This window comes from Canis lupus, chromosome 14 (assembly GCF_048164855.1).
Source record: "Canis lupus baileyi chromosome 14, mCanLup2.hap1, whole genome shotgun sequence".
In the NCBI taxonomy this organism is placed as follows: Eukaryota; Metazoa; Chordata; class Mammalia; order Carnivora; family Canidae; genus Canis; species Canis lupus.
Window position 1 is genome coordinate 56,175,137 of NC_132851.1, and position 25,648 is coordinate 56,200,784.

General features: G+C 37.0%; 1 long non-coding RNA gene and 1 pseudogene across 1 annotated transcript in view; both read left to right on the top strand.

Moving 5' to 3' along the window:
* Nucleotides 1-25,648, top strand: part of LOC140604136 (uncharacterized) — a 265,137-nt gene that overhangs the window by 192,857 nt on the left and 46,632 nt on the right. The window lies entirely within an intron of this gene.
* LOC140603498 (MIF4G domain-containing protein-like) lies at nt 23,073-25,091 on the top strand (annotated as a pseudogene).

Here is a 25,648-nt window from a genome sequence, read left to right on the forward strand (position 1 = left end):
TCCATAGATGATGAAAATAAACAAAAAAAGTGACTACATGGATATGTAAAATTGTAATGAGCTAAATGGCCATAAGAAATATGGAGAAATATAAAGAAAGGGAGAGGACGTGAGGTTTCAGGAATGAGGATCAGGGTATATGGTACTTTACAATTTTAAAGGTGGTTCACTGAGAACGTGAAGCTTCAGCAAAGACCTAGAGCAAGTGTGGGGAATCCATGTGGATATCTTTGGATATCATGTCCCAGGCAGAGGAATAAACAAGTGAAAAAGCCCCAACGTGGGATTAGGTGGAGGCCAGTGTGTGGACAGCAGAATGAGCAAGGGAGAAGAAGAAGTAGGAGATGAGTTCAGATAATAGTGGCCATATAAGGTAAGTCCTTGTACCTTGTTACAAGTAATTTGGGCTTAACTCTAAGTGAAATTTGAAGTCATTGCAAGGCTTTCAGTAGGGAAATGAGATCCCTTAATCTCATTTGTTTCAAAATTTTCATCGTGGGAGGCAATATATTAGAGAAAACTATTCAAAACATGAACAATAAAAAATACATGACATATAATTGCTATGTTGTACACAAATGCCTATGTAAACAGAATTTTGCCAGATTGCCCACAGCCATCAACTGCCTTTTGAATTAAAATCTCCTTCCTGCACTTTGAGTAAACATTTTCTTGACTTTTTATGGTAATCATATCCTTGCTTTATAGGTATACCAAATAGGTGCATGTCTCTAAGCATTATAATAAACTTGTTTTGAAATTTGTGTAAGTGGGAATTAAGCATTCTCCATATTGTTTTATGGCAATTATTTTAACTCAATATTTTAAAGAAATTCTCCCATCTCGTGGAAATACATAAATGTAATTGGTTGATTTGCATTGCTCTGTACATTAGATTTCATAATTATTTTTTCTACTTTTGATAGATTATTTTTAAGGCTTCTAGTTAGGAAATTTAATATAAACAATGTTGCTATCAGCAATGATGAATATGTATCTTAGATTACACAGCACATGTTTTTACCTAATACCTAGGGATGGAATTTAGGGTTCACAGAATATGTAGCTTTACCTTTACAGATATTGAAAAATTGTTTTACAAAGTGATTTTCAGTCACAATTCTCACCGGTATTAAGACAATTGCTCCACCTTCTCAAAAATACTTGGTATTATCAGGCGGGGTTTTTTTTGTTTTTTTTTTGTTTTTTTTTTTAAGTTTGCAGCAAACTATTGAATGTGACCTCTGTTGGTTAATTTCTATTTACTTGTTTGTTTATCATTAAGTTTTGCATTTTTAAGAGCAGTTTTAGATTCACAGAAAAAGTGAGGGAAAGGTACAAAGATTTCCCATATATCCCTTGCCCCTGCACATGCTTAGCCTCCCCCATTAGCAATATCCTTTGCCACAGTAGTGTATTTGTTACAATTGATGAAACTATATTGACACACCATTGTCAGCCCAAATCCATAGTTTGGATTATGATTTACTCCTGGTGGTGTATATGCTATGGATTTGAAATGTATAATGACACATATCCATCATTATAATATCATCCAGAGTATTTTCACTACCCTAAAAGTCCCCTGTGATCTACCTCTCATCCTCCTACCTCCAACCTCTGTCAATCTCTGATCATTTTATTGTCTTTAGTTTCCTGTTTTCCAGAATGTCATAGAATTGGAATCAGAAGCATGTGGCCTTTCAGACTGGCTTCTTTCACTTAGTAATAATATGCATTTAAGTTTCCTCCTTGTCTTTTCATGGCTTCATACCTCCTTTCTTTTTAGTGCTGAATAATATTCCATTGCCTGTATGTACGAGAGTTTATTTATCCATTCATCTACAGAAGGACATCTTAATTGCTTCCAAATTTTGGCAATCATGAATAAAGCTGCTATAAACTGCTGTGTGAAGGTTTTTGTGTGGACATGGTTCAGCTCCTTCAGGAAAATACCAGGGAGTGTGATTGCTGAATCATATGGTAAGAGTGTGTTTAGTTGTCTAAGGAATCATCAAAATTTTGTCTAAAGAGCTGTACCATTTTGCATTTCCACTAGCAATGAATTAGAGTTCCTGCTTTTCATATCATCCTTAATATTTGGTGTTGTCCATGTTTTGGATTTGCCCACTCTAGTTAATGTGTAATTGTATCTCATTGTTTTAATTTGTTTTCTTCTGATGATGTAGGACATGGAACATCTTTTCATATGCTTATTTGTCATTTGTATGTCTTTGGTGAGATTTCTATTAAAGTCTTTGGCCCATTTTTTAACCAAGTGCTTTTTGTTTGTTTGTTTGTTTTTTAAATTATTGCTGTTGCATTTTAAGAGATCATCATAGATTTTGGATAACAGTCATTTATCTAGCATGTGTTTTGCAAAAATTTTTTTCCAATATTCCTTGTCTTCTCAAAAAGACTTTTTATTATATATGTATATATTACTACATATGCATTGCATACAGATATTATGTATGTAAATATTGTGTTGCTAGTATTTTGTTGAGGATTTTTATATCTATGTTTATGAGAAATACTGGTTTGTAGTTTTCTTATAATGTCTGTACATGGTTTTGTAACACAGTAACACTGGCATCATAGAATAAATTAGAAAGTATTCCTTTTGTTTCTATCCTCAGAAAGAGATATAGAGATTAGATATAATTTCTTCTTTAAATTTTTGGTAAGAGGGGGCGGGGCAAGCTCTTGGGAGAGCAGGGTCCTCACCTCACCCAGTCCCACCAGCTCACCTAGATAACTTTCAAACCATCCTGAACATCTCCGAATCCGACCTGAGATTTACAGAGAGAATAGCCTGAAGGCTAAGGAGAGAAGGGTTTGGGGACAGGCGGAGGCAGGGAGGGCCCAGGACAGCGAGGACGCTCCTGCCCCGGGGCCCCCAGCTGTGCAGGGCAGTGCCCCCCGCCCCGGGAGCACCCAGGCCCCTGCGGACCGGGAGACTGCGGTGGTTCCTGGGGAGCTGACTCCAGGGCTGGGGACCTGGCCGCCGCCGGTGGTGATGTCCCTCCTGGGGTCACCCTGTGCCTGGGGGGGCGGGACCGCCAGGGAACAGGGGCCTCACCGGGTCTACAGCTCCCACTGGGCCCCGCACCTGGCGGGGAGGGGGCAGCTTCCCCAGGTGCACACACCTGAGAACCAGCACAGCAGCCCCTGCCCCAGAAGACCTGCTGGAAGGACAGGGGAAGAGCAAGTTCTGGACCTAGCAGTGTTGGAAAGCTCCCAGGGGAAGTCGAGGGATTTACAGTATATAGAACCAGAGGGTACCCCTCCTTGATTTTTTTCCTTTTTTCCTTTTTTTTTTTTCTTCCTTTATCCAGTACAACTCGTTTTTAGCCACTCTGCACTGAGCAAAATGACTAGAAAGAATTCACCACAAAAGAAAGAATCAGACACAGTACTCTCTGCCACAGAGTTACAGAATTTGGATTACAATTCGATGTCAGAAAGCCAATTCAGAAGCACAATTATAAAGCTACTGGTGGCTCTGGAAAAAAGCATAAAGGAGTCAAGAGACTTCATGACTGCAGAATTTACATCTAATCAGTCTGAAATTAAAAATCAATTAAATGAGATGCAATCCAAACTGGAGGTCTTAAAGACAAGGGTTAATGAGGTAGAAGAACGAGTGAGTGACATAGAAGACAAATTGATGGCAAGGAAGGAAGCTGAGGAAAAAAAAAAAAAGATAAACAATTAAAAGACCACAAGGAAGGTTAAGGGAAATAAATGACAGTCTCGGAAGGAAAAATCTCCTTTTTATTTGGGATCCAGAGGGCACTGAAAGGGACAGAGGACCAGAAAGCATATGTGAACAAATCATAGCTGAGAACTTCCCTAATTTGGGGAGGGAAACAGGCATTCAGATCCAGGAGATAGAGAGATCCCCCCTAAAATCAATAAAAACCATTCAACACCACGACATTTAATAATGAAACTTGCAAATTCCAAAGATAAAGAGAAAATCCTTAAAGCAGCAAGAGACAAGAAATCTCTAACGGTTATGGGGAGAAGTATTAGGGTAACAGCAGACCTCTCCACATAGACCTGGCAGGCCAGAAAGGGCTGGCAAGATATATTCAGGGTCCTAAAAGAGAAGAACATGCAGCCAAGAATACTCTATCAAGCAAGGCTCTGATTCAGAATAGAAGGAGAGATAAATAGCTTCCAAGATAGGCAGAAACTGAAAGAGTATGTGACCACCAAACCAGCTCTGCAAGAAATATGAAGGGGGACCCTGTAAAAGAAAGAGGACACCCAAAGAAATAATCCACAAAAACAGGGTCTGAATAGGTATTATGATGACACTAAATGCATATTTTTAAATAGTAACTCTGAACGTGAATGGGCTTAATGATCCCATCAAAAGACGCAGGATTTCAGACTGCATAAAAAAGCAAGACCCATCTATTTCCTGTCTACAAGAGACTCATTTTAGACCTAAGGACACCTACAGACTGAAAAGGAAAGGTTATAGAACCATTTACCATTCAAATGGTTGTCAAAAGAAAGCAGGGGTAGCCATCCTCATATCAGATAAATTAAAGTTTATCCCAAAGACTGTAGTAAGAGATGAAGAGGGACACTATATCATACTTAAAGGATCTATCCAACAAAAGGACCTAACAATCATGAATATTTATGCCTCTAATGTGGGAGCTGACAAGTATATCAATCAATTAATAATCAAAGTAAAGACATACTTAATAATACACTAATACTGGGAGACTTCAACACGGCACTTTCTGCAAATGACAGATTTTCTAAGCACAACATCTCCAAAGAAACAAAAGCTTTAAATGATACACTGGACCAGGTAGATTTCACAGATATTTAGAGAACTTTACATCCAAATGCAACTGAATACACATTCTTCTCAAGTGCACATGGAACTTTCTCCAGAATAGTTCACATACTGGGTCACAAATCAGGTCTTAACCAATACCAAAATATTGGTATTGTCCCCTGCATATTTTCAGATCATAATGTTTTGAAGCTTGAGATCAATCACAAGAAGAGATTTGGAAGAAATTCAAATGCATGGAGGTTAAAGAGCATTCTGCTAAGAGATGAAAGGGTCAACCAGGAAATTAGAGAAGAATTAAAAAAGATTCATGGAAATTAGTGAGAATGAAGATAAAACCATGCAAAATCTTTGGGATACAGCAAAAGCAGTCCTGAGAAGGAAATAGAATACAATACAATACAAGCATCCCTCAAAAAATTGGAAAAAACTCAAATACGTAAGCTAACCTTGCACCTAAAGAGACTAGAGAAAGAAGAGCAAATAAAACCTACACCAAGCTGAAGAAGAGAGTTAATAAAGATTTGAGCAGAACTCAATGAAATAGAGACCAGAAGAACTGTGGAACAGATCAGCAAAGCCAGGAGTCCGTTCTTTGAAATAATTAATAAGATAGAAAAACCAGTAACCAGCTTTATAAAAACAAAAAAGAAGAGACTCTAAATAATAAAATCACGAATGAAAAAGGAGAGATCACAATCAACACCAAGGAAATACAAACAATTTTAAAAACTCATGAGCAGCTATACGCCAATAAGTTAGGCAATCTAGAAGAAACGGACGCATTTCTGGAAAACCACAAACTACCAAAACTGGAACAGGAAGAAATAGAAAACCTGAACAGGCCGATAACCAGGGAGGAAATTGAAGCAGTCATCAAAAACCTCCCAAGACACAAGAGTCCAGGGCCAGATGGCTTCCCAGGGGAATTCTATCAAACATTTAAAGAAGGCACAATACCTATTCTACTACTTTCTATCTACAAAAGATAGAAAGTGATGGAATACTTCCAAACTTGTTCTATGAGGCCAGCATCCCCTTAATTCCAAAACCAGACAAAGACTCCACCAAAAAGGAGAATTATAGACCAATATCCCTGATGAACACAGATGCAAAAATTCTCAACAAGATACTAACCAACAAGATCCAACAATACATTGAGAAGATTATTGACCATGACCAAGTGGGATTTATCCCTGGGATGCAAGGCTGGTTCAACACTCATAAAGCAATCAACATGATGGATCATATCAACAAGAGAAAAAACAAGAACCATATGATCCTCTTGATAGATGCAGAGAAAGCATTTGACAAAATACAGTATCCACTCCTGATCAAAACTCTTCGGAGTATAGGGATAGAGGGAACATTCCTCAGCATCTTAAAAACCATCTATGAAAAGCCCACAGCAAATATCATTCTCAATGAGGAAACACTGGGAGCCTTTCCCCTAAGATCAGGAACATGGCACGGATGTCCACTCTCACCACTGCTTAAGCATAGTACTAGAAGTCCTAGCCTCAGCAATCAGGCAACAAAAATAAATAAAAGGCATTCAAATTGGCAAAGAAGTCAAACTGTCCCTCTTTGCAGATTACATGATACTGTACATAGAAAACCCAAAAGACTCTTTCCCAAGATTGCTAGAACTCATACAGCAATTTGGCAGTGTGGCAGGATACAAAATCAACGCCCAGAAATCAGTGGCATTTCTATACACTAACAATGAGACTGAAGAAAGAAATTAAGGAGTCAATCCCATTTACAATTGCACCCAAAAGCATAACATACCTAGGAATAAACCTAACCAAAGAGGTAAAGGATCTATAGCCTAAAAACCACAGAACACTTCTGAGAGAAATTGAGGAAGACACAAAGAGATGGAAAAATATTCCATGCTCATGGATTGGAAGAATTAATATTGTGAAAATGTCAATGCTACCCAGGGCAATTTACACATTTAATGCAATCCCTATCAAAATATATGAACTTTCTTCAGAGAGTTGGAACAAATCATATTAGATTTGTGTGGAATCAGAAAAGACCTCAAATAGCCAGGGGAATATTGAAAAAGAAAGCCAGAGATGGGGGCATCACAATGATGGATTTCAGGTTGTACTACAAAGCTGTGGTCATCAAGGCAGTGTGGTACTGGCAGAAAAACAGACACATAGATCAATGGAACTTTGAGTAGAGAACCCAGAAATGGCCTCTCAATTCTATGGCCAACTAAAATTCAACAAAGGAAGAAAGACTATCCACTGGAAGAAATACAGTCTCTTCAATAAATGGTGCTGGGGAAATTGGACAACCACGTGCAGAAGAATGAACCTAGACCATTCTCTTATACCATACACAAAGATAAACTCAAAATGGATGAGAGATCTAAATGTGAGACAAGAATCCATCAAAATCCTAGAACACAGGCAACACCCTTTTTGAACTTGGCTACAGCAACTTCTTCCTAGATACATCTATGAAGGCAAAAGAAACAAAACAAAAATGACATGTTGGGACTTAAGATAAAAAGCTAAGAAACAGTCAACAAAACCAAAAGACAACCTACGGAATGTGAGAAGATATTTGCAAATGACGTATCAGATAAAGGGCTAGTTTCCAAGATCTATAAAGAACTTATTAAACTCAACACCAAAGAAACAAACAATCCAATCATGAAATGGGCAAAAGACATGAAGAGAAATCTCACAAAGGAGGATATAGACATGGCCAACATGCATATGAGAAAATGCTCTGCATCACTTGCCATCAGGGAAATACAAATCAAAACCACAATGAGATACCACCTCACGCCAGTGAGAATGGGGAAAATTAACAAGAAAGGAAAGAACCAATGTCGGAGAGGATGTGGGGAAAGGGGAACCCTCTTGCACTGTTGGTGGGAATGGGAACTGGTGCAGCCACTCTGGAAAACTGTGTGGAGGTTCCTCAAAGAGTAAAAATAAAACTACCCTACCACCTGGCAATTGCACTGCTGGGGATTTACCCCAAAGATACAAATGCAGTGAAACGCCGGGACACCTGCACCCCGATGTTTCTAGCAGCAATGTCCACAATAGCCAAACTGTGGAAGGAGCCTCGGTGTCCATCGAAAGATGATGGATAAAGAAGCTGTGGTCTATGTATACAATGGAATATTCCTCAGCCATTAGAAACGACAAATACCCACCATTTGCTTCAACGTGGATGGAACTGGAGGGTATTATGCTGAGTGAAATGAGTCAATCGGAGAAGAATAAACATTATATGGTCTCATTCATTCGGGGAATATAAAAAATAGTGAAAGAGAATAAAGGGGAAAAGAGAGAAAATGAGTGGGAAATATCAGTGAGGGAGACAGAACATGAGAGACTCCAAACTCTGGGAACCCACAAGGGGTAGTGGAAAGAGAGGTGGGTGGGGGGTTGGGGTGACTGGGTGACGGGCACTGAGAGGGGCACTTAACAGGATAAGCATTAGGTGTTATGCTATATATTGGCAAATCGAACTCCAATAAAAAATATATACAAAAAATGTTTGGTAAAATATTCATTAGTGATCAATCTGGGCCTTGTGCTTTTTGTTTTGGAAGTTTTAAAAAAACTGATTTATTTTACTTAATAAATTTATTCAGTGTGTCTATTTCTTCTTATTTGGGTTTTGATAAATTGCATATTTCAAAGAATTCTAAGTTAACAAATTTGTGGGCATATAGCTGTTCATATTTTTTAAATTATTCTTTCAATATTTATGATCTATAGTTATAACCCCTGTTTCATTTATGATTTTAATCATTCGTATCCTATCTCTTGTTTCTTAGCTGGGCTAGAGGCTTGATGATTTTGTTGATCTTTCAGAAAAACCCAATTTTCTCTTTTATTGATTTTTGCACCATTAAATTCCTCCTTTGAATTTCATTGATTTTTGTTCCAATTCTTGTTTTTTTTTTTTTCCCTCCTTCTGTTTTTTGTTTTTGTTTTTGTTTTTGTTTTGTTTTGTTTTGTTTTTGCTTAGTTTGGTAAGTTTTTTGATTGGTCTTTTCATCAGACTTTAACCAATTGTGCAACCCACGTGCCTGAATCTTTACTGTTTTCAAATAATTCCATGACACAAATTTTCCACTAAGCACTATATCCATTGCATCTTATAAATTTTGATAAGCTGTGTTTTCTTTTTTGTTGTTGTTGCTCAAAATATTTTGAATTCCTATTGAGATTATTTCTTTGATTGCTGTTTTATTTACTTTATTTTTAAGTTATTTATTAATTTAAAACGTTTTAATTCTAGTACAGCTTTACATATAGTGTTATATTAGTTTCAGGTGTAAAATAGAGTGATTTGGGGCACCTGGGTCTCTCAGTGGTTGAGTGCCTGCCTTAGGCTCAGGTCATGATCCCAGGGTTCTGGGATCCAGTCCCACATCCAGCTCCTCACAGGGAGCCTCCTCCTCCCTCTGCCTATGTCTCTGCCTCTCTCTCTGTGTCTTTCATGAATAAATAAAATCTTTAAAGAAGAAAATGTAAAAAATAAAAAAAATAAAACAGAGTGATTTGACATATCTATACATGTGCTTACTATGATAAGCGTATTCTTTAATCCCCATCACCTCTTTCACTCATCCACCCAACCACCTCCCCTCTAGTAACTATCAATTTATTCTCTATGGCTAAGAACATGTTTCTCTCTCTCTCTCTCTCTCTCTCTCTCTCTCTCGTTCCCTTTGTTCTTTGTTTCTTAAATTCCACATATGAGTAAAATCATATGGTACTTGTCTTTTTCTATTTCATTATGCTCTCTAGCTTCATCCATGTTGTTGCAAATGGCAAGATTTCATTCCTTTTTATTGCTGAATAATATACAGTTGTAGACATATAACTACATTCATCATTTATCCATTCATCATTCAATTGACATGAAATATTCCCATAATTTGGCTATTTTAATAATGCTGCTATAAACACAGGGTTGCAGATATCCCTTTGAATTGTGTGTGTGTGTGTGTGTGTGTGTGTGTTTGGGTAAATACCCAGTAGTGCAATTTCTTGACCGTAGGGTAGTTCTATTTTACTTTTTTTTTTTTTTTAAGATTTTATTTACGAGAGAGAGAGAGACAGAGAGAGAGAGAGAGAGGGAGGGATGGAGGGAGGGAGGGAGGGAGAGAGAATGCAAGCATGAGCAGGGAGAGGGGCAGAAGGAGAAGCAGACTCCCTGCTGAGCAGGGGGCCCTACATGGGGCTCTATCCCAAGACCTCTAGATCACGACCAGAGCCGAAGGCAGACACTAACTGACTGTGCCACCCAGGTGCCCCACTATTTTTAACTTTTTGAGGAAACTCCATATTTCTTTTTCCACGGTGGATGCACCAGTTTGCATAACCACCATCTGTGGTTCCTTTTTCTCCAAATCTTCCCCAACACTTCGTTTCTTATATTTTTGATTTTAGCCATTCTGACGGATGTGAAGTGATATCTCATTGTAGTTTGGATTTACTAAAAACTAATCTAATGATAATCTATTTAAAAATGCATTTTAGGTTATTACTGATTTTTGTCTGCTACATCTATCCATTTCTGGGAGAAGGATGTTGAAATCACCAATGACAGTGGGCTTAGCTATTTCTTCTTGAAGTTCTATCAGTTTTTGCCTTACATAGTTTGACATTTTTTAGGCACATACACATCAATATTCTTATGTTTTCTTGGAGTATTCACTCCTTTATTATTATGTAATTTCCTTCTTTATTGCTGGCAACTTATCTTGCTTTGAAATCTGCTCTACCTGAAGAGCTGCTCCTAGTCTCTTTTGATCAGTGTTCGTATACTTTTTGTCCATCCATTTACTTTTGATCCATATGGTCTATATATTTAAGGTAGGTTTTTTTTTTTTTTTTTGGTAAACAATATATACTTTAGTCTTTTTTTTATCTTATCTGACAAACTCTGCCTTTTAATTGATGTGTTTAGATTGTTGACATTCAAAGTGATTATTGATATATCTACCATATCCATTGCTCTTTTCTGTTTGTTTTTGTTCCTTTTTTTCATGTTTTTGTCATGGTTTTAACTGAGCATTTTATATAATTCCATTTTCTCTCCTTTCTTAGTATATCAGTTATACTTCCCTTTTTACTTTTTCTTTATTGCCCTAGACTTTGCAGTATACCTGTACAACTAATTCAAGTCCACTTTCAAATAACACTTCACCAAATCAAGGTGGTGTAATTTATAACAAAATAATCATAATTCCTCCCTCTTATCTCTCATATTATTGTTATCATTCATTTGGCTTATATTTATGTTTACATAACAAAATTTTTATAAGATATATACATAAGCATACATAGTTAAGTACATTATTAGTATTACTTTGAGCAAACTCTTATCTGTTACCTCAATAAAGAATAAGAAAAATAGAACTTTTTATTTTATCTTTGTTTATTCCTTCTTTGATACTCTTCATCATATGTAGATCCCAGTTTCTGACCTATATTATTCCCTTCTATGCTACTGGAAATGAATTCCCTCAATTTTGAGAAAGTCTCTCTCTCTCTCTCTCTCTTTTCTTTACTTTTGAAGGATAACTTCTGAGGTAGAATTTCTAGATTGGTGAGATTTTTGTTTTGTTTTGTTTTGTTTTTGTTCTATTTTCCTCTCAACACTTTAGTTATATAACCTCATTCTCTTCTTGGCTGCATGCTTTCTGAGAAGTTAGATGAATTCTTATCTTTATTCCTCCATAGGTAATGTTATTTTTCTTTTTACCCCCTTTGGCTTCTTTCAAATTTTTTTTCTTTATCTTTGATCTTCTGTAGTTTGAAGATGATGTGCTTAGGTATAGCTGTGGGGTTTTTTTGGGGGTGGGGGGAGGAGGAGGAAGCATTTTTCCTACTTAGTGATTTCTGAGCTTCCTGAATTTGTGGTTTGATGTCTGACATTAATCTGGGTGAAATGTTCAGTAATTATTATTTCAAATATTTCTTTTGGTAGTTTATCTTTTCTCCTTCTGGTAGTTCTAGGATGTGTATGTAACACCTTTTGTCATTGTCCCACAGTTTTTGAATTTTCAATTCTGTGTTCTTCAGTCATTATTTTCTTTGTTTTTGTGGTTTTCACAGTTATTCTTGATATATCCTTTAGCTCAGAGATTCTTTCCTCAATTGTGTCCATATTACTAATAAGCCCATCAAAGGCCTATTTCATTTCTGTTACAAGTGTTTTCGTTTTTCTAATTTCTACGTCTCTTCTGGTTCTTTTTCTTTTTCTTTTTTCTTTTGGTTCTTTCTAGGATTTCCATCTCTCTGCTTACATTACCCATCTGTTCTTGTATGTTATCTACTTTATCCATTAGAGACCTTAGGATTTTAATCAGAGTTGTTTTAAAAGCTTGGTCTGATAATTCCAACATTCCTGCCATGTCTGGTTATGATGCTTCTCTGTGCCTTTAAGTTGTGGGATTTTTTTGTTTGTGTTTTGCCTCTTGTTATGCACTGTGATTTTTCTTTGATAGCTGTACATGATGTCCTGGGTGAAAGTAACTGTTATAAGTAGGTCTTTAGTAATGTGATGGTGAGGAGTTGGGGAAAACAATCATTCTGTTGTCCTATGATTAAGTGTCAGTCTTTTAGTGAACCTATTCCTTTGGACTGTGAACATCACAAGAGTTTCTCATTTTTTTCTCCCCACTTAGGGGAGACAGGTTGGCTCAAGGGGGCTGAAGTTGGATATTCCCATTCCACTGTGTGGAAGGCTAGGGCCAGCTGGAATTGAGTATTTCCCTGCTCCTAGGTCAATAAGGCTCTGATACTATTTATCCCAATGTTGGGCTCTAGTTAACTAGTTTCACCTGAAGGCAGGCCTTGTTAAGAAGAAGTGTTCTGGTATATTTCAAAGTGGTTCCTCTTTCCCTTTTCCTGTTGAAAGCAAGAGGGAATTTTTCTCTAATATTAACTGTGAGAACCTCATCAAGGTCCTGGGAGTAAAAATTATGAAAGTGTGCCCCCCTCTTCCTCCCATGACTGGGTCTTCCTGGAAGTTTTAACTCTCCAAATTATCCATACCAAGCCTTCAGCAGCTAGTCATTACAATTCAAGTTTTCCTACCTGGGTACTGGTCCTGAAGACAGTTTCTACTCATGAGTCTGCTTTGGTAAGCCATGACTTCCTGTATTCATCTGTGTGTCTCTGCAATCCCTGATGTAGCAGTTTGCCCTGTGTCCTCCATTTTCTTACATCCTTAAGAAAACTTTTTGATATTTTATTATGCTCAGCTTTTACTTGTTCTTAAGATGGGCTAGTGACTTTTAAGCTCCTTCTATGCTGTCGGAAACCAGTCTTTTTTCTTCTCCTCCCATAAATGTAGTGGCTGAAACCACTGAACTGTATTCTTTTACAGTTCTCGTAGGTCACACATGTGATACTGGTGTCTCTGGGCTCAATTCAAAGTGTAACAGGACTGCGTTCCTTTCTGGGGTTTCTAGAAGAGAATGGCAGGATTTAGTTTCTTGTGGTTATAGGACTGAGAATGTTCTCAGCTTCTAGATGCTACCTGCAATCCTTGGTTCCATCTTTAAAAGGTAGCAATATTGAGTTGAGTCTCACTCAGACTGAATCTCTCCTGCCTCTTCTTTTGTCATTACATTTATCTCACTCTTTTGTCTTTCTTCCTTCCTTCCTTCCTTCCTTCCTTCCTTCCTTCCTTCCTTCCTTCCTTCCTTCCTTCCTTCCTTCCTTCCTTCCTTCCTCCTTCCTTCTTTCTTTCTTTCTTTCTTTCTTTCTTTCTTTCTTTCTTTCTTTCTTTCTTTCTTTCTTTCTTTCTTTCTTTCCTTCCTTCCTTCCTTCCTTCCTTCCTTCCTTCTTTCTTTCTTTCTTTCTTTCTTTCTTTTTTTTCTTTCTTTCTTTCTTTCTTTCTTTCTTTCTTTCTTTCTTTTCTTTCTTTCTTTTCTTTCTTCTTTCTTCTTCTTCCTTCCTTCCTTCCTTCCTTCCTTCCTTCCTTCCTTCCTTCCTTCTTTCTTTCTTTTCTTTCTTTCTTTCTTTCTTTCTTTCTTTCTTTCTTTCTTTCTTTCTTTCTTTCTTCTTTCTTTCTTTTTTCTATTTACATCAGTCAGTGATTTGATTCGGCACACCCAGATAATTCAAGATAACCTCATTATATTAGCTCAACCCAGATAATCCAGGGTATTTTCCCTGTTTTAAGGTTCTTAACCTTAATCACAACTACAAAGTACCTTTTACCACATAAAGTAACATATTCACAGTTCTTGGGAGTTAAAGCATGGAAATCTTTAGGGGAACATTGTTCTGCCTACTACGTTGCCTAAATTACTATAACATTATAGTTAATATGGATATCTGGAACAGTTCTTCCATTTTTTATTCTTAGAAAGATTTTTTCCTGTTCTTAATCTAGAAAAAGCTTGCTTAGTTCCACAAAAAATTTATGCTGATCTTTTGACTGGGATTATATTGAGTCTATAGATCAATTTTAGAATTGATATTTTACATTGTTGAAACATAATCATAAACAGTTTTTTTCTGCACAATTATTTATCTTTTCCAAGTTTTTGTTTTGTTTTTCTTTAATCACTCTGAACAAAGTTTCTAGTTCTTCAGAGTGTTCAAAATCCCTTAAGGATTTTGTTTTGCTTGATTTATTACTAAGGATTTCATATGTTTTTATTCTACTGCATGAGATACTTTTCAATAAAAGAGTTTTAACTCTGATTTCATACTGCAGATCTGTAAACTGTTATTAAAAATTACTATCATCCCAGTTGAAAAGCTCTCTGTTCTTGGTCCATTCATATACAACTTTGGGGACTTTACTGTCTTTAGCATTAGGTTAATGGCTCAGTGTCTTGCCATTGCATGAGTGTTTACTCAAATTATGTTTCCAGTTTCCTGAAATCGGTAATACAGTGTCTTCAAAATGATTTTAGTGACAGGTTTATGGACTAAGAATATCATTAAAGGGCTGTAATTTGATGAGGAAATTATAAATAAGTGTGCCAATGGTAAAAAATGTGACATCATCATCACTACTATCCTGATGTAGGTAATTATGTAATTGTGTCACTCATTTTAAATTTTATTTATTAATTGAGGCTGGATACAACATACTTTATTGATGGTACAAAACAAAGGAAGGCTCCTTGAGTCCCTTCCCTTCTTTCAGGTGTCTGGGTTGGAAACTGTATAGAGGTTGGGAGATTTTCAGTGTGTTGGAGGATGAGTTGAGGTAAGGACTCCCTAGCAAGGAGAGAGTCTCTCTTCCTCTTGCTCTTCTTGGGGTTGGTGATACAGGGAGCTCTTACTTCTTGGAGGCCATGTGTACCATAAGGTCCACCACCCAGTTGCTATAGCCAAATTCATTGTCAAACCAGGAAATGAGCTTGACAAAGTGATCATTGAGAGCAATCCCAGCCCCAGCATGGAAGGTGGAAGAGTTGGTGTCTCTGTTAAAGTCACAGGAGACAGCTTGTCCTCAGCATAACCTAGCATGCCCTTCAGGGGGCCCTCAGATGGGCCCGTCTGCTTCATCATTTTCTTGATGTTATCATATTTAGCAGTTTTGTGTGGGCAGCAGGTCAGACCCATGAGTAATACACTGGGGAAAGGGACACAGAGGCCATGCCAGTGAGCTTCCCATTCAGTTCAAGGATGACCTTGCCTATAGCCTTGGAGGTGACAATAGGAGCAGGGTTGATTGTTCTATGTAGCTCCTAAAATCACGCCACAGATTCCCAGAGCAGCCATCCACAGTATTCCAGGTGGTAGTGATGAAATGAACTAATGGATGATGGTCATGAGTCCCTCCACAATGCCAAAGTTGTCATGAATGACCTTGGCTAGAGGGGCCAAGGTCAGGTGCAGAAAGCATTGCTGACAATCCTGAGGAGTTGTCATACTTTTCATGGTTCATGCTCATCACAAACATGAGGGCATTAGCAGAAGGGTCAGAGATGATGGCCTTCTTGGCCCCACCCTTCTAGTGAGCCCCAGCCTTCTCCATGGTGGTAAAGACCCCAGTGGATTCCACATCATACTGAGCACCAGTATTACCTCATTTGATTTGATTGGATCTTGCTTGTGGGAGATGCAGAGAGTTTTCCACAGATGACAGATTTCCCTTTTTCAGCCTTGACTGTGTAGTTGAATTTGCCATGGGTGGAATCATACTGGACTATGTAGACCATGTAGTTTAAGTCAATGAAGGTGTCATTGATGGAGACAGTGTTCACTTTGTCAGAGTCAAAAGTATGACTAGGAGCCCAGTATGTCCAAATCAGTTTACTGCAGCCTTCACGATCATGTTTTAGGGATGTGGCTGGCACTGCACCAGAAGGTGCAGCTGTCTATCAAACAGGGAAAAACAGAAAGTCTCATTTTAAATTTTAATTAATATTCCAGTCTCTAATCATTAGATTTCTATCTAAAATAACTATCTCTCTCTAAATAATGATACTTTAAGTGGTTTCACAATATTCATTGCAAATACAGTAAAACCTATTTTCTTAAATTTGCCACTTAAGATTAAAAAATATATATGACTTTAAACAATTCTCAGTTTTCTTTTACCAGCTTTTTCTTACCCTGTGGATCTTCTCATGACACTAATATTCCATTCAAAATGATCTCCCATGAAATCCTCTAATAATCTGAGCAACTTCATATCTATATGCCCTTTCTGTGTTGACTAGCTAGAAATCCTTTATGTCACTCAGCAAAATCCACAAAGATTCTTCAAAGTCTCATCAACTACAACCTCCTTTATTCATCTCTACAGTCAAAATTAAGCACTTCTGCTTTGTACTCCTTATAAACCTAATTTTTGCTTTAGTTTGTTAAAACTATGAACTTCTTGAGGACCAGGATTGTTTCTTACTCAGTTTTTCATTCTCTGGGAACAGCAGTTGTGCCTTGTGTGTGTAGTAGGCATTCATTGCAGATTTTTTATTTTTAAAAAATCAAGCTTTTGTGTGGAAAATAGATTAATTTATAAATTTGGTTATATTTAAACTCAAGAAAATGAAGTGGCTAAATGGCTATTTTAGATTTTAATGATCATAGTTTTCATATATAAACTAGACATAGATCAACTTCTATGTTAGTCTCAATAAAACAACCTGTACTTTGTATCCTCCTGTCTTTGAACTTGAATTCTGTCAAGTTTCAGAGAATAAAGAGATTCAGATCTGTCAATTCCGAGATCTCTATGAAACATTTGTTCCTCTAAGAAATATGCCTGTGGTTTAGCTGAAGCTAATCATCTTTCCAGGCCTGAAAAGTGCACTGAACCATTATGCAAGGGTCAGGGATAAGAAGTGTAGCCATCCTAAATACACTATTTGATGAAGACTCCTAAATAGAGATGTCCCCAACAATTTAAGTGTTCCTCTTCCTGCATTATGTAAATGCAAAGCACATCCCAATGTGGTATCCTTTCAAAGTGAAAAGAATGCATATCTGGATATAACACTATACTAAAAAGAAATAAAATAAATTCCATGGAATCCAAGGAGACTACAGGTCTTATATTGTGCAGATGAGATGGAAAGGTAGATAAATATGAATTTCTGTATTTGAATATTTAAAGCCTTTTATATATAACATTATATTTTGCTCTCGAACTTCCAGTTCTTCTCATGAAAATACGTCTAATATTCTACTTAACAAAAATATACTCTGAACAACTCTATGGATAAGAGAGATTGACATGTTAAATAGTATCTCCAAATATAATGATGTAGAAAGAAATTTCAAAAGGCATTGGGACACCTGGGTGGCTCAGTGGTTGAGCGTCTGCCTTCGGCCCAAGGCGTGATCATGGAGACTCAGGATTGAGTCCCACATCAGGCTCCCTGAGTGGAGCCTGCTTCTCCCTCTGCCTGTATCTCTGCCTCTCTCTGTCTCTCTGTGTCTCTTATGAATAAATAAATAAAATCTTTTAAAAAAAGGCAATCGGTGAGTTAAGTAAAATGCCTGGAGTTGTCTAGTAAGGTTGCATAAGTGGCTATTGGATAGCTAACACTTCCAAAGTAGATTAGTTTGCTTTATTCACCACCTCACCCTCCAGAAGACTTTGTCATTCTGATGTTTGTTTGTTTATAAGTGTTTGAATAGGGGCAATTATTTTCATCTTTTTCTTCTATTTTGGGCAGTATTCATGGAAAATTGTATCTTTACTTCTTTAGAATCAGGGATTATCTAATTTATTATATGCATTCATAGTATTCATTTTCACTACTTGTCTACAGGTGAGGAAGAAAATGTAGATAAAAATTAATAAATATAGTGGAGCCTGGGTGGCTCAGTCAGTTAAGTGGTCATCTCTTGATTTTGGTTTGGGTCATGATATCAGGGTTGAAGGATCAAGCCCGGTGTGAGACTCCAACTTAAAAAAAAATAAAGACATATAATGAACAGATAAATTGTATGTTAAAAGGAGGTTACTACTATAGAAAAAAGAAAAACAATAGACCAACTTAAGAGGCATACTAAGGGTGGGAAAGTATAATACTAGGTTGGAAAGTATAATAACCACCCCTAGTATCCAATAATTATGAAAATTAGTTTTATAATTCAGGGTGAGCATTGATAAGGTAAGTTTTGAGCAAAATCTTCAAGAATGTGATTGATTTGTTCATGTGGGTTTATGTGAAAAAGGCTAATAGAGAAATAAATCAGGGGATTGCACAATTTGCTGATTAGAAACTGTTTGAAGGGAAATGTGTTGCCTATGACAGAACAAGACTCTAAAATGAAGCTCCTGCATTTTCAGTTTTGAGAGTGTATTAAGTATCAGGAGACTTGCTTGATATTATACTTCCCAATCTAATACTAACTTTAAAGTTAGATATTATTCTTCCTATTTTAACAGATGAGAAAATAAGTCTTAGAGAAACATAGGATAGTTTAATCATTCATTGGGACTAGGATTCTAATAAATTCAAGTGTGTGAGTGTGTGTGTGTGTGTATGTGTTTATTTAAAAATTTGCACTTTTAATTATGCAAACTTTTCTTTGTATAAAACCCCATGAATATAGCTTATTTTTTCTGACCATTGGTGATAAGTTTTTGCATGAAGAATTCAATTTTTTTTTCAGTAGTTTTAATTCATTAATGGAAAACTAGCGAATGGAGTTTTATTCAAATCATCTTGTATAGAGTTCAGAGTCCTTGTTATTTATCTCTTCATCTCTATGGATTAAAATATACCATAGCTTTGAAAAAATCATATTTGAAACTCCATGTATTGTAATTGGAAAAGTAGAAAACATTAATACATTTATTTGATCATGTTAGTCATTTTGATAACAGGCTTGAAACCAATTACCTATATTTATAGAAAATCTGAGGTGTTTCCAATTTTTTACAATTAATCAGTCTTACTTATAACACATTGGGCTATAGGTCCCTTCAGTGTAGGCCCTGCAGGCCATTCCCCTCCTCTTTTTTTTATGCACTTATATAGTATATTTTACATGGTTCTGCTTTGATTCTACTTCAAGTTCTTTGTATTGTAACTTTACCAGGGAGCTAACTTATCCCCACTATGATAGAGAGTTAATGGTACCCTTAAAGTAAAATTTATTTTAACCAATTAAAGTCCTAGAATGTAATTATATTTCCATCTTTGAGAGAATTACATTTTACCATCTAAAGCTAACCATATGGTATTCAGTATATTATTTGTTTAGATAGAAAAAAATTACAGTTGTATGGTATTGCTTTAATGTATAGTCGAACAGATTCATCTAATATAAATTGGATCTTTTGGAGTTCTGGAGTAGGGAGAATGAAAAGGAAATTTCATCCATCTTTAATTGGTGTCATGAAGGATCCAAAAAGTCATGCTTTTTCAATTTTTTACTGGGTATCTTAGTGACAATAATAAATGGCTACTTTGCCATACTCTAAACATTAAATGTTGCAAATTTAAATACTTGTTTATAGTAAAGGAAGGTTCATCCACTGTTTTTCATTTGTCACCCATCAGCCCCAGATAACTCAAATTCTACCAAAGGAAGTAGGGAAATATTGATTCACATTTTCTAAGTGTATAATTATATTTCTCCTTAACAAATATGTTCCTATGTGTTATACTATATGTTGGCAAATTGAATTTAAATAAAAAAATAAACCATAAATAAATAAATATATTTTTAAAAAGATTCTAAATAGCTGATTCCTCTCCATTGTGTTCTATTCAGTGTTTTAAATGATAGCTTTAGATACAAATATGGTTAACTTGAAACTGAGAAGTAGTTTTGACATTTGAGGAATCTGGCTGAAATTCTTTTCTTTTCTTCTACCTTAAACACACATACATACACACACAGACACACAAACCCTAGAAACTGGTTGATTTCAGATTTGCAATTATTTTCATTAAAGCCATTTTCTCAATAATCATTCTCTCCCTAGTTCAGGCTTTCACTAGGGGTTTGTGCTTCACTGTCTCTATGCTTCTTCAAATTCAGAGTGGTCAGGATGCCTGGGTGGTTGAGGTTCTATCTTTGGCTCAGGGTGTGATCCTGGGATCAAGTCCCACATCATGCTCCCCATAGGGAGTCAGCTCCTCCCTCTGCCTATGTCTCTGCCTCTCTCTCTCTCTGTCACTCTCATGAATAAATAAATAAAGCCATAAAAAAAACCTTAAAAACAACAACAACTCATAGTGTTCAGATGCCATGAAACACCTTTCCTTCACATCCTACCATGAGACTTGTATGTTATCATCCATTCATGTTTTGTTGAATGGTACCTTCATCCATAATTTTCTCTATAAATATTCTGGAAGCACTCATTATTTCTAATATTTAATTGGTATATAAATCCCCCCTTTTGTGTTTTTTCATACCTATTTAATCTCTCTCCCTCTCTTCTATATTTTTCAAATAGCTTCTGAACTCTCTCATATCCCTCCATTTCATTCTCTACACTACTCCTGGTATGAAATTCCAAATGCAAGTCTTGTTTTGTTACTATACTGCTCACGTTTCATTTGTATCATGTTTACTTGTAAGGAAAAACAAATTAATTCCTCGCACTGTTGTTTAAGACTTTCCAGGATCTAAGATCTGGCTATGCATCAATCCTCATTTCCTGACACTATGAGACATATCCTATATAGTGATATTTTCTTAAATATGTTGTATTATAATTGTTTCTTGAAATATAATTTCCCTTCTATGAGACCTTAAAGTTACTGAGAGCTTGAATTTTATTCCACTCATCTTTGGATCCAGGTGTTTCATTTGGTGCTTGACATGTTCTTGTTTTGACATGTTGAATTTTCTCATTCTTTTAAATATTGTATATTTTGACTTAAGTATTTTTAAAGGTCACTGTAGTTTAACAGATTATTTGATAAAGGAAAATGAGCAGTGATATGAGAATCAGAGGGACTGGATTATTATTTCAGCACTACTGCCTACTAGCCACATGGCTGTATAAACCCCAGGTTCCTTATGTGTAGTAGATAAAGAAGAGTAATCCTAGCCTGCCTACTTCCAAGTTGCTGTGAGGATCACAAATAATGACATTTATGAAGATACTTTATGCCTGATAAAATTCAATAAAAATAATATGCACTACTGTTATTAAAACTAGGTGAAGGGATACCTGGGTGGCTCAGTTGGTTAAGCATCTACCTTCAGCTCAGGTCATGATCTCCTGGAATTGAGCCCCATGTCAGGCTTTCAGCTCAGCCATGAGTCTGTTTCTCCCTCTGCCCCTCCCCCTGCTCATGCTGTCTCTCTCCCTCTCTCTCTCTCTCTCTCTCTTTCTCAAATGAAAAAATAAAAAATCTTAAAAAAAAAAACTAGGTGAAAATACTGAAATCTATTTTGCCTTCTCAGTCAATATAGTAATATGAATGACAATAATATGTTTTAATCAAGAGCATTACTCAAATATATTTTGTCCTTAAAAAGAAACTTTCTGCCTCATGACACTTTTGAAAACCTTTACTACATTCTCATGACTGTGTGTATATTTGTCCATGTGAGTGCCCATGTATGTGGTTATTATTTACTATGATAGGGCACGGGTATGAAATTCTCCTGTATACTGCTCAAGGATTTGATAAAATTATGCCCATTTGATTTATGATTTACATATATAGAACAAAAATTCATTTTTATGAATCCATTATTATTCTATAGAAACATAATTAAATAGTGAATTAAATAGTAAATAGTATTAAACAGCAAATTAAAGTTCTATGAAGTGGAAATTTCAGAATCACGTGCTAATTCATTTAAAAAATTTCAATGACAAATCAGGGGAAAAGGATTAAAATGATTTTCTGTGAATTATGTAAGTTTCTAAATATCAAAGAATCAAAAGTTCTTCCCTCTCAGATACTTTTTTTTTTTTTATCTCCAGTGGGAGACAGATGGGGAGGATGGCTAAGACATTGATGGATGTCTTAATCCAGAAAGCAGGTTTCTGAGTCTTGAATATATCTTGCCAATTATCAACAGTAGCCTTGCTTTTACCCTCAGTTCATTGCTGTAAGTGTGGAAAGAGAACCAACAAGTGATGTTGGTGTTGCCTGGAGACAACTGACATGACCTGAGAAGTGTTGTCTGTGGGAAAGTGACAGTGGTACTACCTCTAACAAGAATGATTAATTGCTGTGAGGTATGAGTGAAAGCATTTGTCAGAATGTTAAACCTTTGAGATCATTTTTTGGGGCAGAAGAAGATACTGGGTCATACTAATCACTTCCTTTCTTGTCCCATACTGCTTCCACTCTACGGTTCACTCCCACAAATTCATTTTGCGTAGGCTAATATAAAGCAAGAATATCTCTTCTTGTCTAATATTTTGCAAATAGCACACCTACTCATTCTCTCTCTCCTCACTAATTTTCAAAACGGTGTCCTTAATATTCACATACGCTGTACAGATTTATAATGATAGGTTATAATTTGATTTGACGACATTGTTTTCATCTTAGTCACAATGTACTGGTTGTTTTAGCATGAGATAGGGCTGGTCAGTTCTCTATCCTTTTCTCATTTCCTTATTCTTTCCCTTTGGAGCCTCGGCTTATAGCTGAAGCAGAAAACAAAATAAAAATATGTACAACAGTCTTGGCACTGCGAGGGAAAATGATCTAAGCTGAGGTGAGGGGAGGCGAGGTGGGCTGCGGGAGCAGCTAGAGTGTGGGGATCCCATTGCCCCCCGCCCCCGCCCATTGCCCAGAGGCCTCCCAGCAAGTGGGTGCGGCACTGGGCCTGCAGGTGCTGTTATGGGTGTTCCACCTGGGCTAGATGGTCATGGGGAAGGCTGGTAGAGAGGACTATAAAATCCAATCTTTTGATGCAGAGACTCAGCTGCCAATGACAGCACTCAAAGATCCGGGTGCCCTAGACTTGGAGAAAGTGGCTAACATGACTGTGGAACATTCTCTGGAGGACTCTGTGTTCAGCAAAGAAGCGGAACATCATTCAGGCCAAGAGCAAGCAAGAAAGTCAGAGTGTCGTCTGGTGGGGACTGAACTGGTCACTGCAGCGGGAGTACAGGCTGGGGAAGAGCTGTGAGGCCGGTTCCTGCAGGGATGGGGAGGCTAGGTCACCTTTATCTGCAACATCGTTGACCACCTGAGGGTGAACAACATCCCACCTGATGGGCCAGATGAACCCCGTCCACCACTGCCTCTTCTAGCTGGCCCAGCCTGATGGTCTGAGCGTGGAGAAGGAGCTGGACCTCCTGGTGCTACAGCTGCACCGCAGGGGTATGCAGCTGAAGAAGATGAACAGAATGTATGGATGAGCTCTTGGTGTTGATCTGGGTTGGCTTCTTGCTCCCAAGCGGCTTCAGCTCTCTGGCCCAGGTGCTGCTACTGGAAATTCTCTAATTTCCCACAGCCAGCTGGAAGATAGATAACCCTGGCTGCTGTCCAGGGTTACATAGTGAAGTCTCCCAGGAGGCATCCAGATTAGGCCGCCTCACCAGCAGCACAGGCCTTTCACCTAACCTGCCTCCCAGGTTTGCAGTGGAAATGGCATCTCCCAAGGACTGTCCCTTCTAGACTTTCAGCAACTCCTGAGATGCTTCCTACTTACAACCTAATCCTTCCTGGAGCACCTTCCTTCCTGGATTCAGTGTTTGGGGAGACACTGAACAGACTCATCCCCACCATCCCATCAGCCTCCCCCTCCATAACTTCCCACCTGGGCCAGGCAGAGAAAGGCAGTTTCGAACAACCAGTGCACTGTATATCCACTGGTGTAACAGCCATCTTGATGCTTCAGTTTCCCCATCTGTAAAGTGAGTACCTATAGCTACTGGTGGGATACTTTGACATATCAAGGGATAGAACACAAGTCATACCAGAAATTGCTTTTTTATACATTTTGTGCAAGGACCACTCCAGAAACAAACCTACTTCTAGTGGGTTTTAATAAATGACAGTAATGACAGTACTACATCACAGGCTACACCAGTTCAGGGTGAGAATTTTCTAACAAACCTTTTCTAATACTAAAAATAAATATAAGAAACAAAGAATTACTTAGTGAAAGATTATCAAACTCATGTCTGAAAGTATGGTTGTTGACTATTGCAAGTTGCTTTGGAGAGCGAAATCAATATTGATATTTTCATTCTCTTCACTTCTTATTCTGGTTCATCTTTCAGCAATAGCAATACAACCTGTTAATAAGCACTTAGAACCTGAGTCTGCACTCGAGGTTTTATGGGCAATTTCATATTTAATCTCATAACTGTGCTATAGAGGACAACACTGAGGCTCAGAATGACTAATTTCCCCTTATTCACACAGTGCATCTGACTAATAGAGCAGAACATTTCATTAAGATCTGTCTGACTCCAAAACCAGTGCTCTTTGACTCTAAAACCAGAGCCTGACTCCTAAAAGCAGTTTTCTCTTCTAATATTCACTTCTATATCAGTATTCTTTTTTTGTTCTTTGTGAGATTTTCAAATGACTCTCCTCTTTCATTTCTTTCCAAAGATACTTAGTGTAGGAAATGTTAGGGCAGATTAGACAGGCAGACAAGAAAGAGGTCTGGGATCTCAGACAGGTTTCAATCATGACTCAGCCAATTTTAGACTGTGAAGCCCCCAGCATGTCACCATCACACTGAGCCCTAGTTTTCAGGAGGATTCAATGAGATAGTATGTAAAACATTAACACAGCATATAACCTAGTATCTCACAAACTGGCATACTTATACATGTATTATTTGTCATTTGATATATAACATTTGCATTTTTTTACTTAAATATAATTTTTGGAGAGGAGCTGCTACTAAATATAAGATCTGTAAACCCTAGAAATCAACAATCATTTTACCATCAACTATGTAGAAATTCTCATACATGTGCATGGGAAAACATCTTCAAAAAATTGAGCATAGTTTGTAATGAAGAAATATTAGAATCAACCTAAAGGTCCACTGATAGGAAAGTGAATCAATAAATTGTGATGTCATCAGAATAAATCTTGCAGAATGTGAGTGAAAAAATCAAATTGCCCCAGGATACTTAAGTAAGGCACAATTTATATAAAGTTTAAAAAGTATGCAATGCAATGCTAGATATTGTTCATAGAAACATACCTATGTAGTTTAGGTATTAAAACGTTTGTATGAATGATGAACACCAAATTATATATGTGTCATTTCGTATGTGCCTTTTAAGTCACTGACATTTTTTTTTTCCTTTTTGATAACACTTTTTTTATGCAGAGATTTCTGAAGGTGGTTTTGACATAAGAGAACCTCTGGGGAAAAAAAAAAAACAGAAATTTGTTCCCAGTATTGAGACATAGATGACAGGACTGGAGTAGAGGTC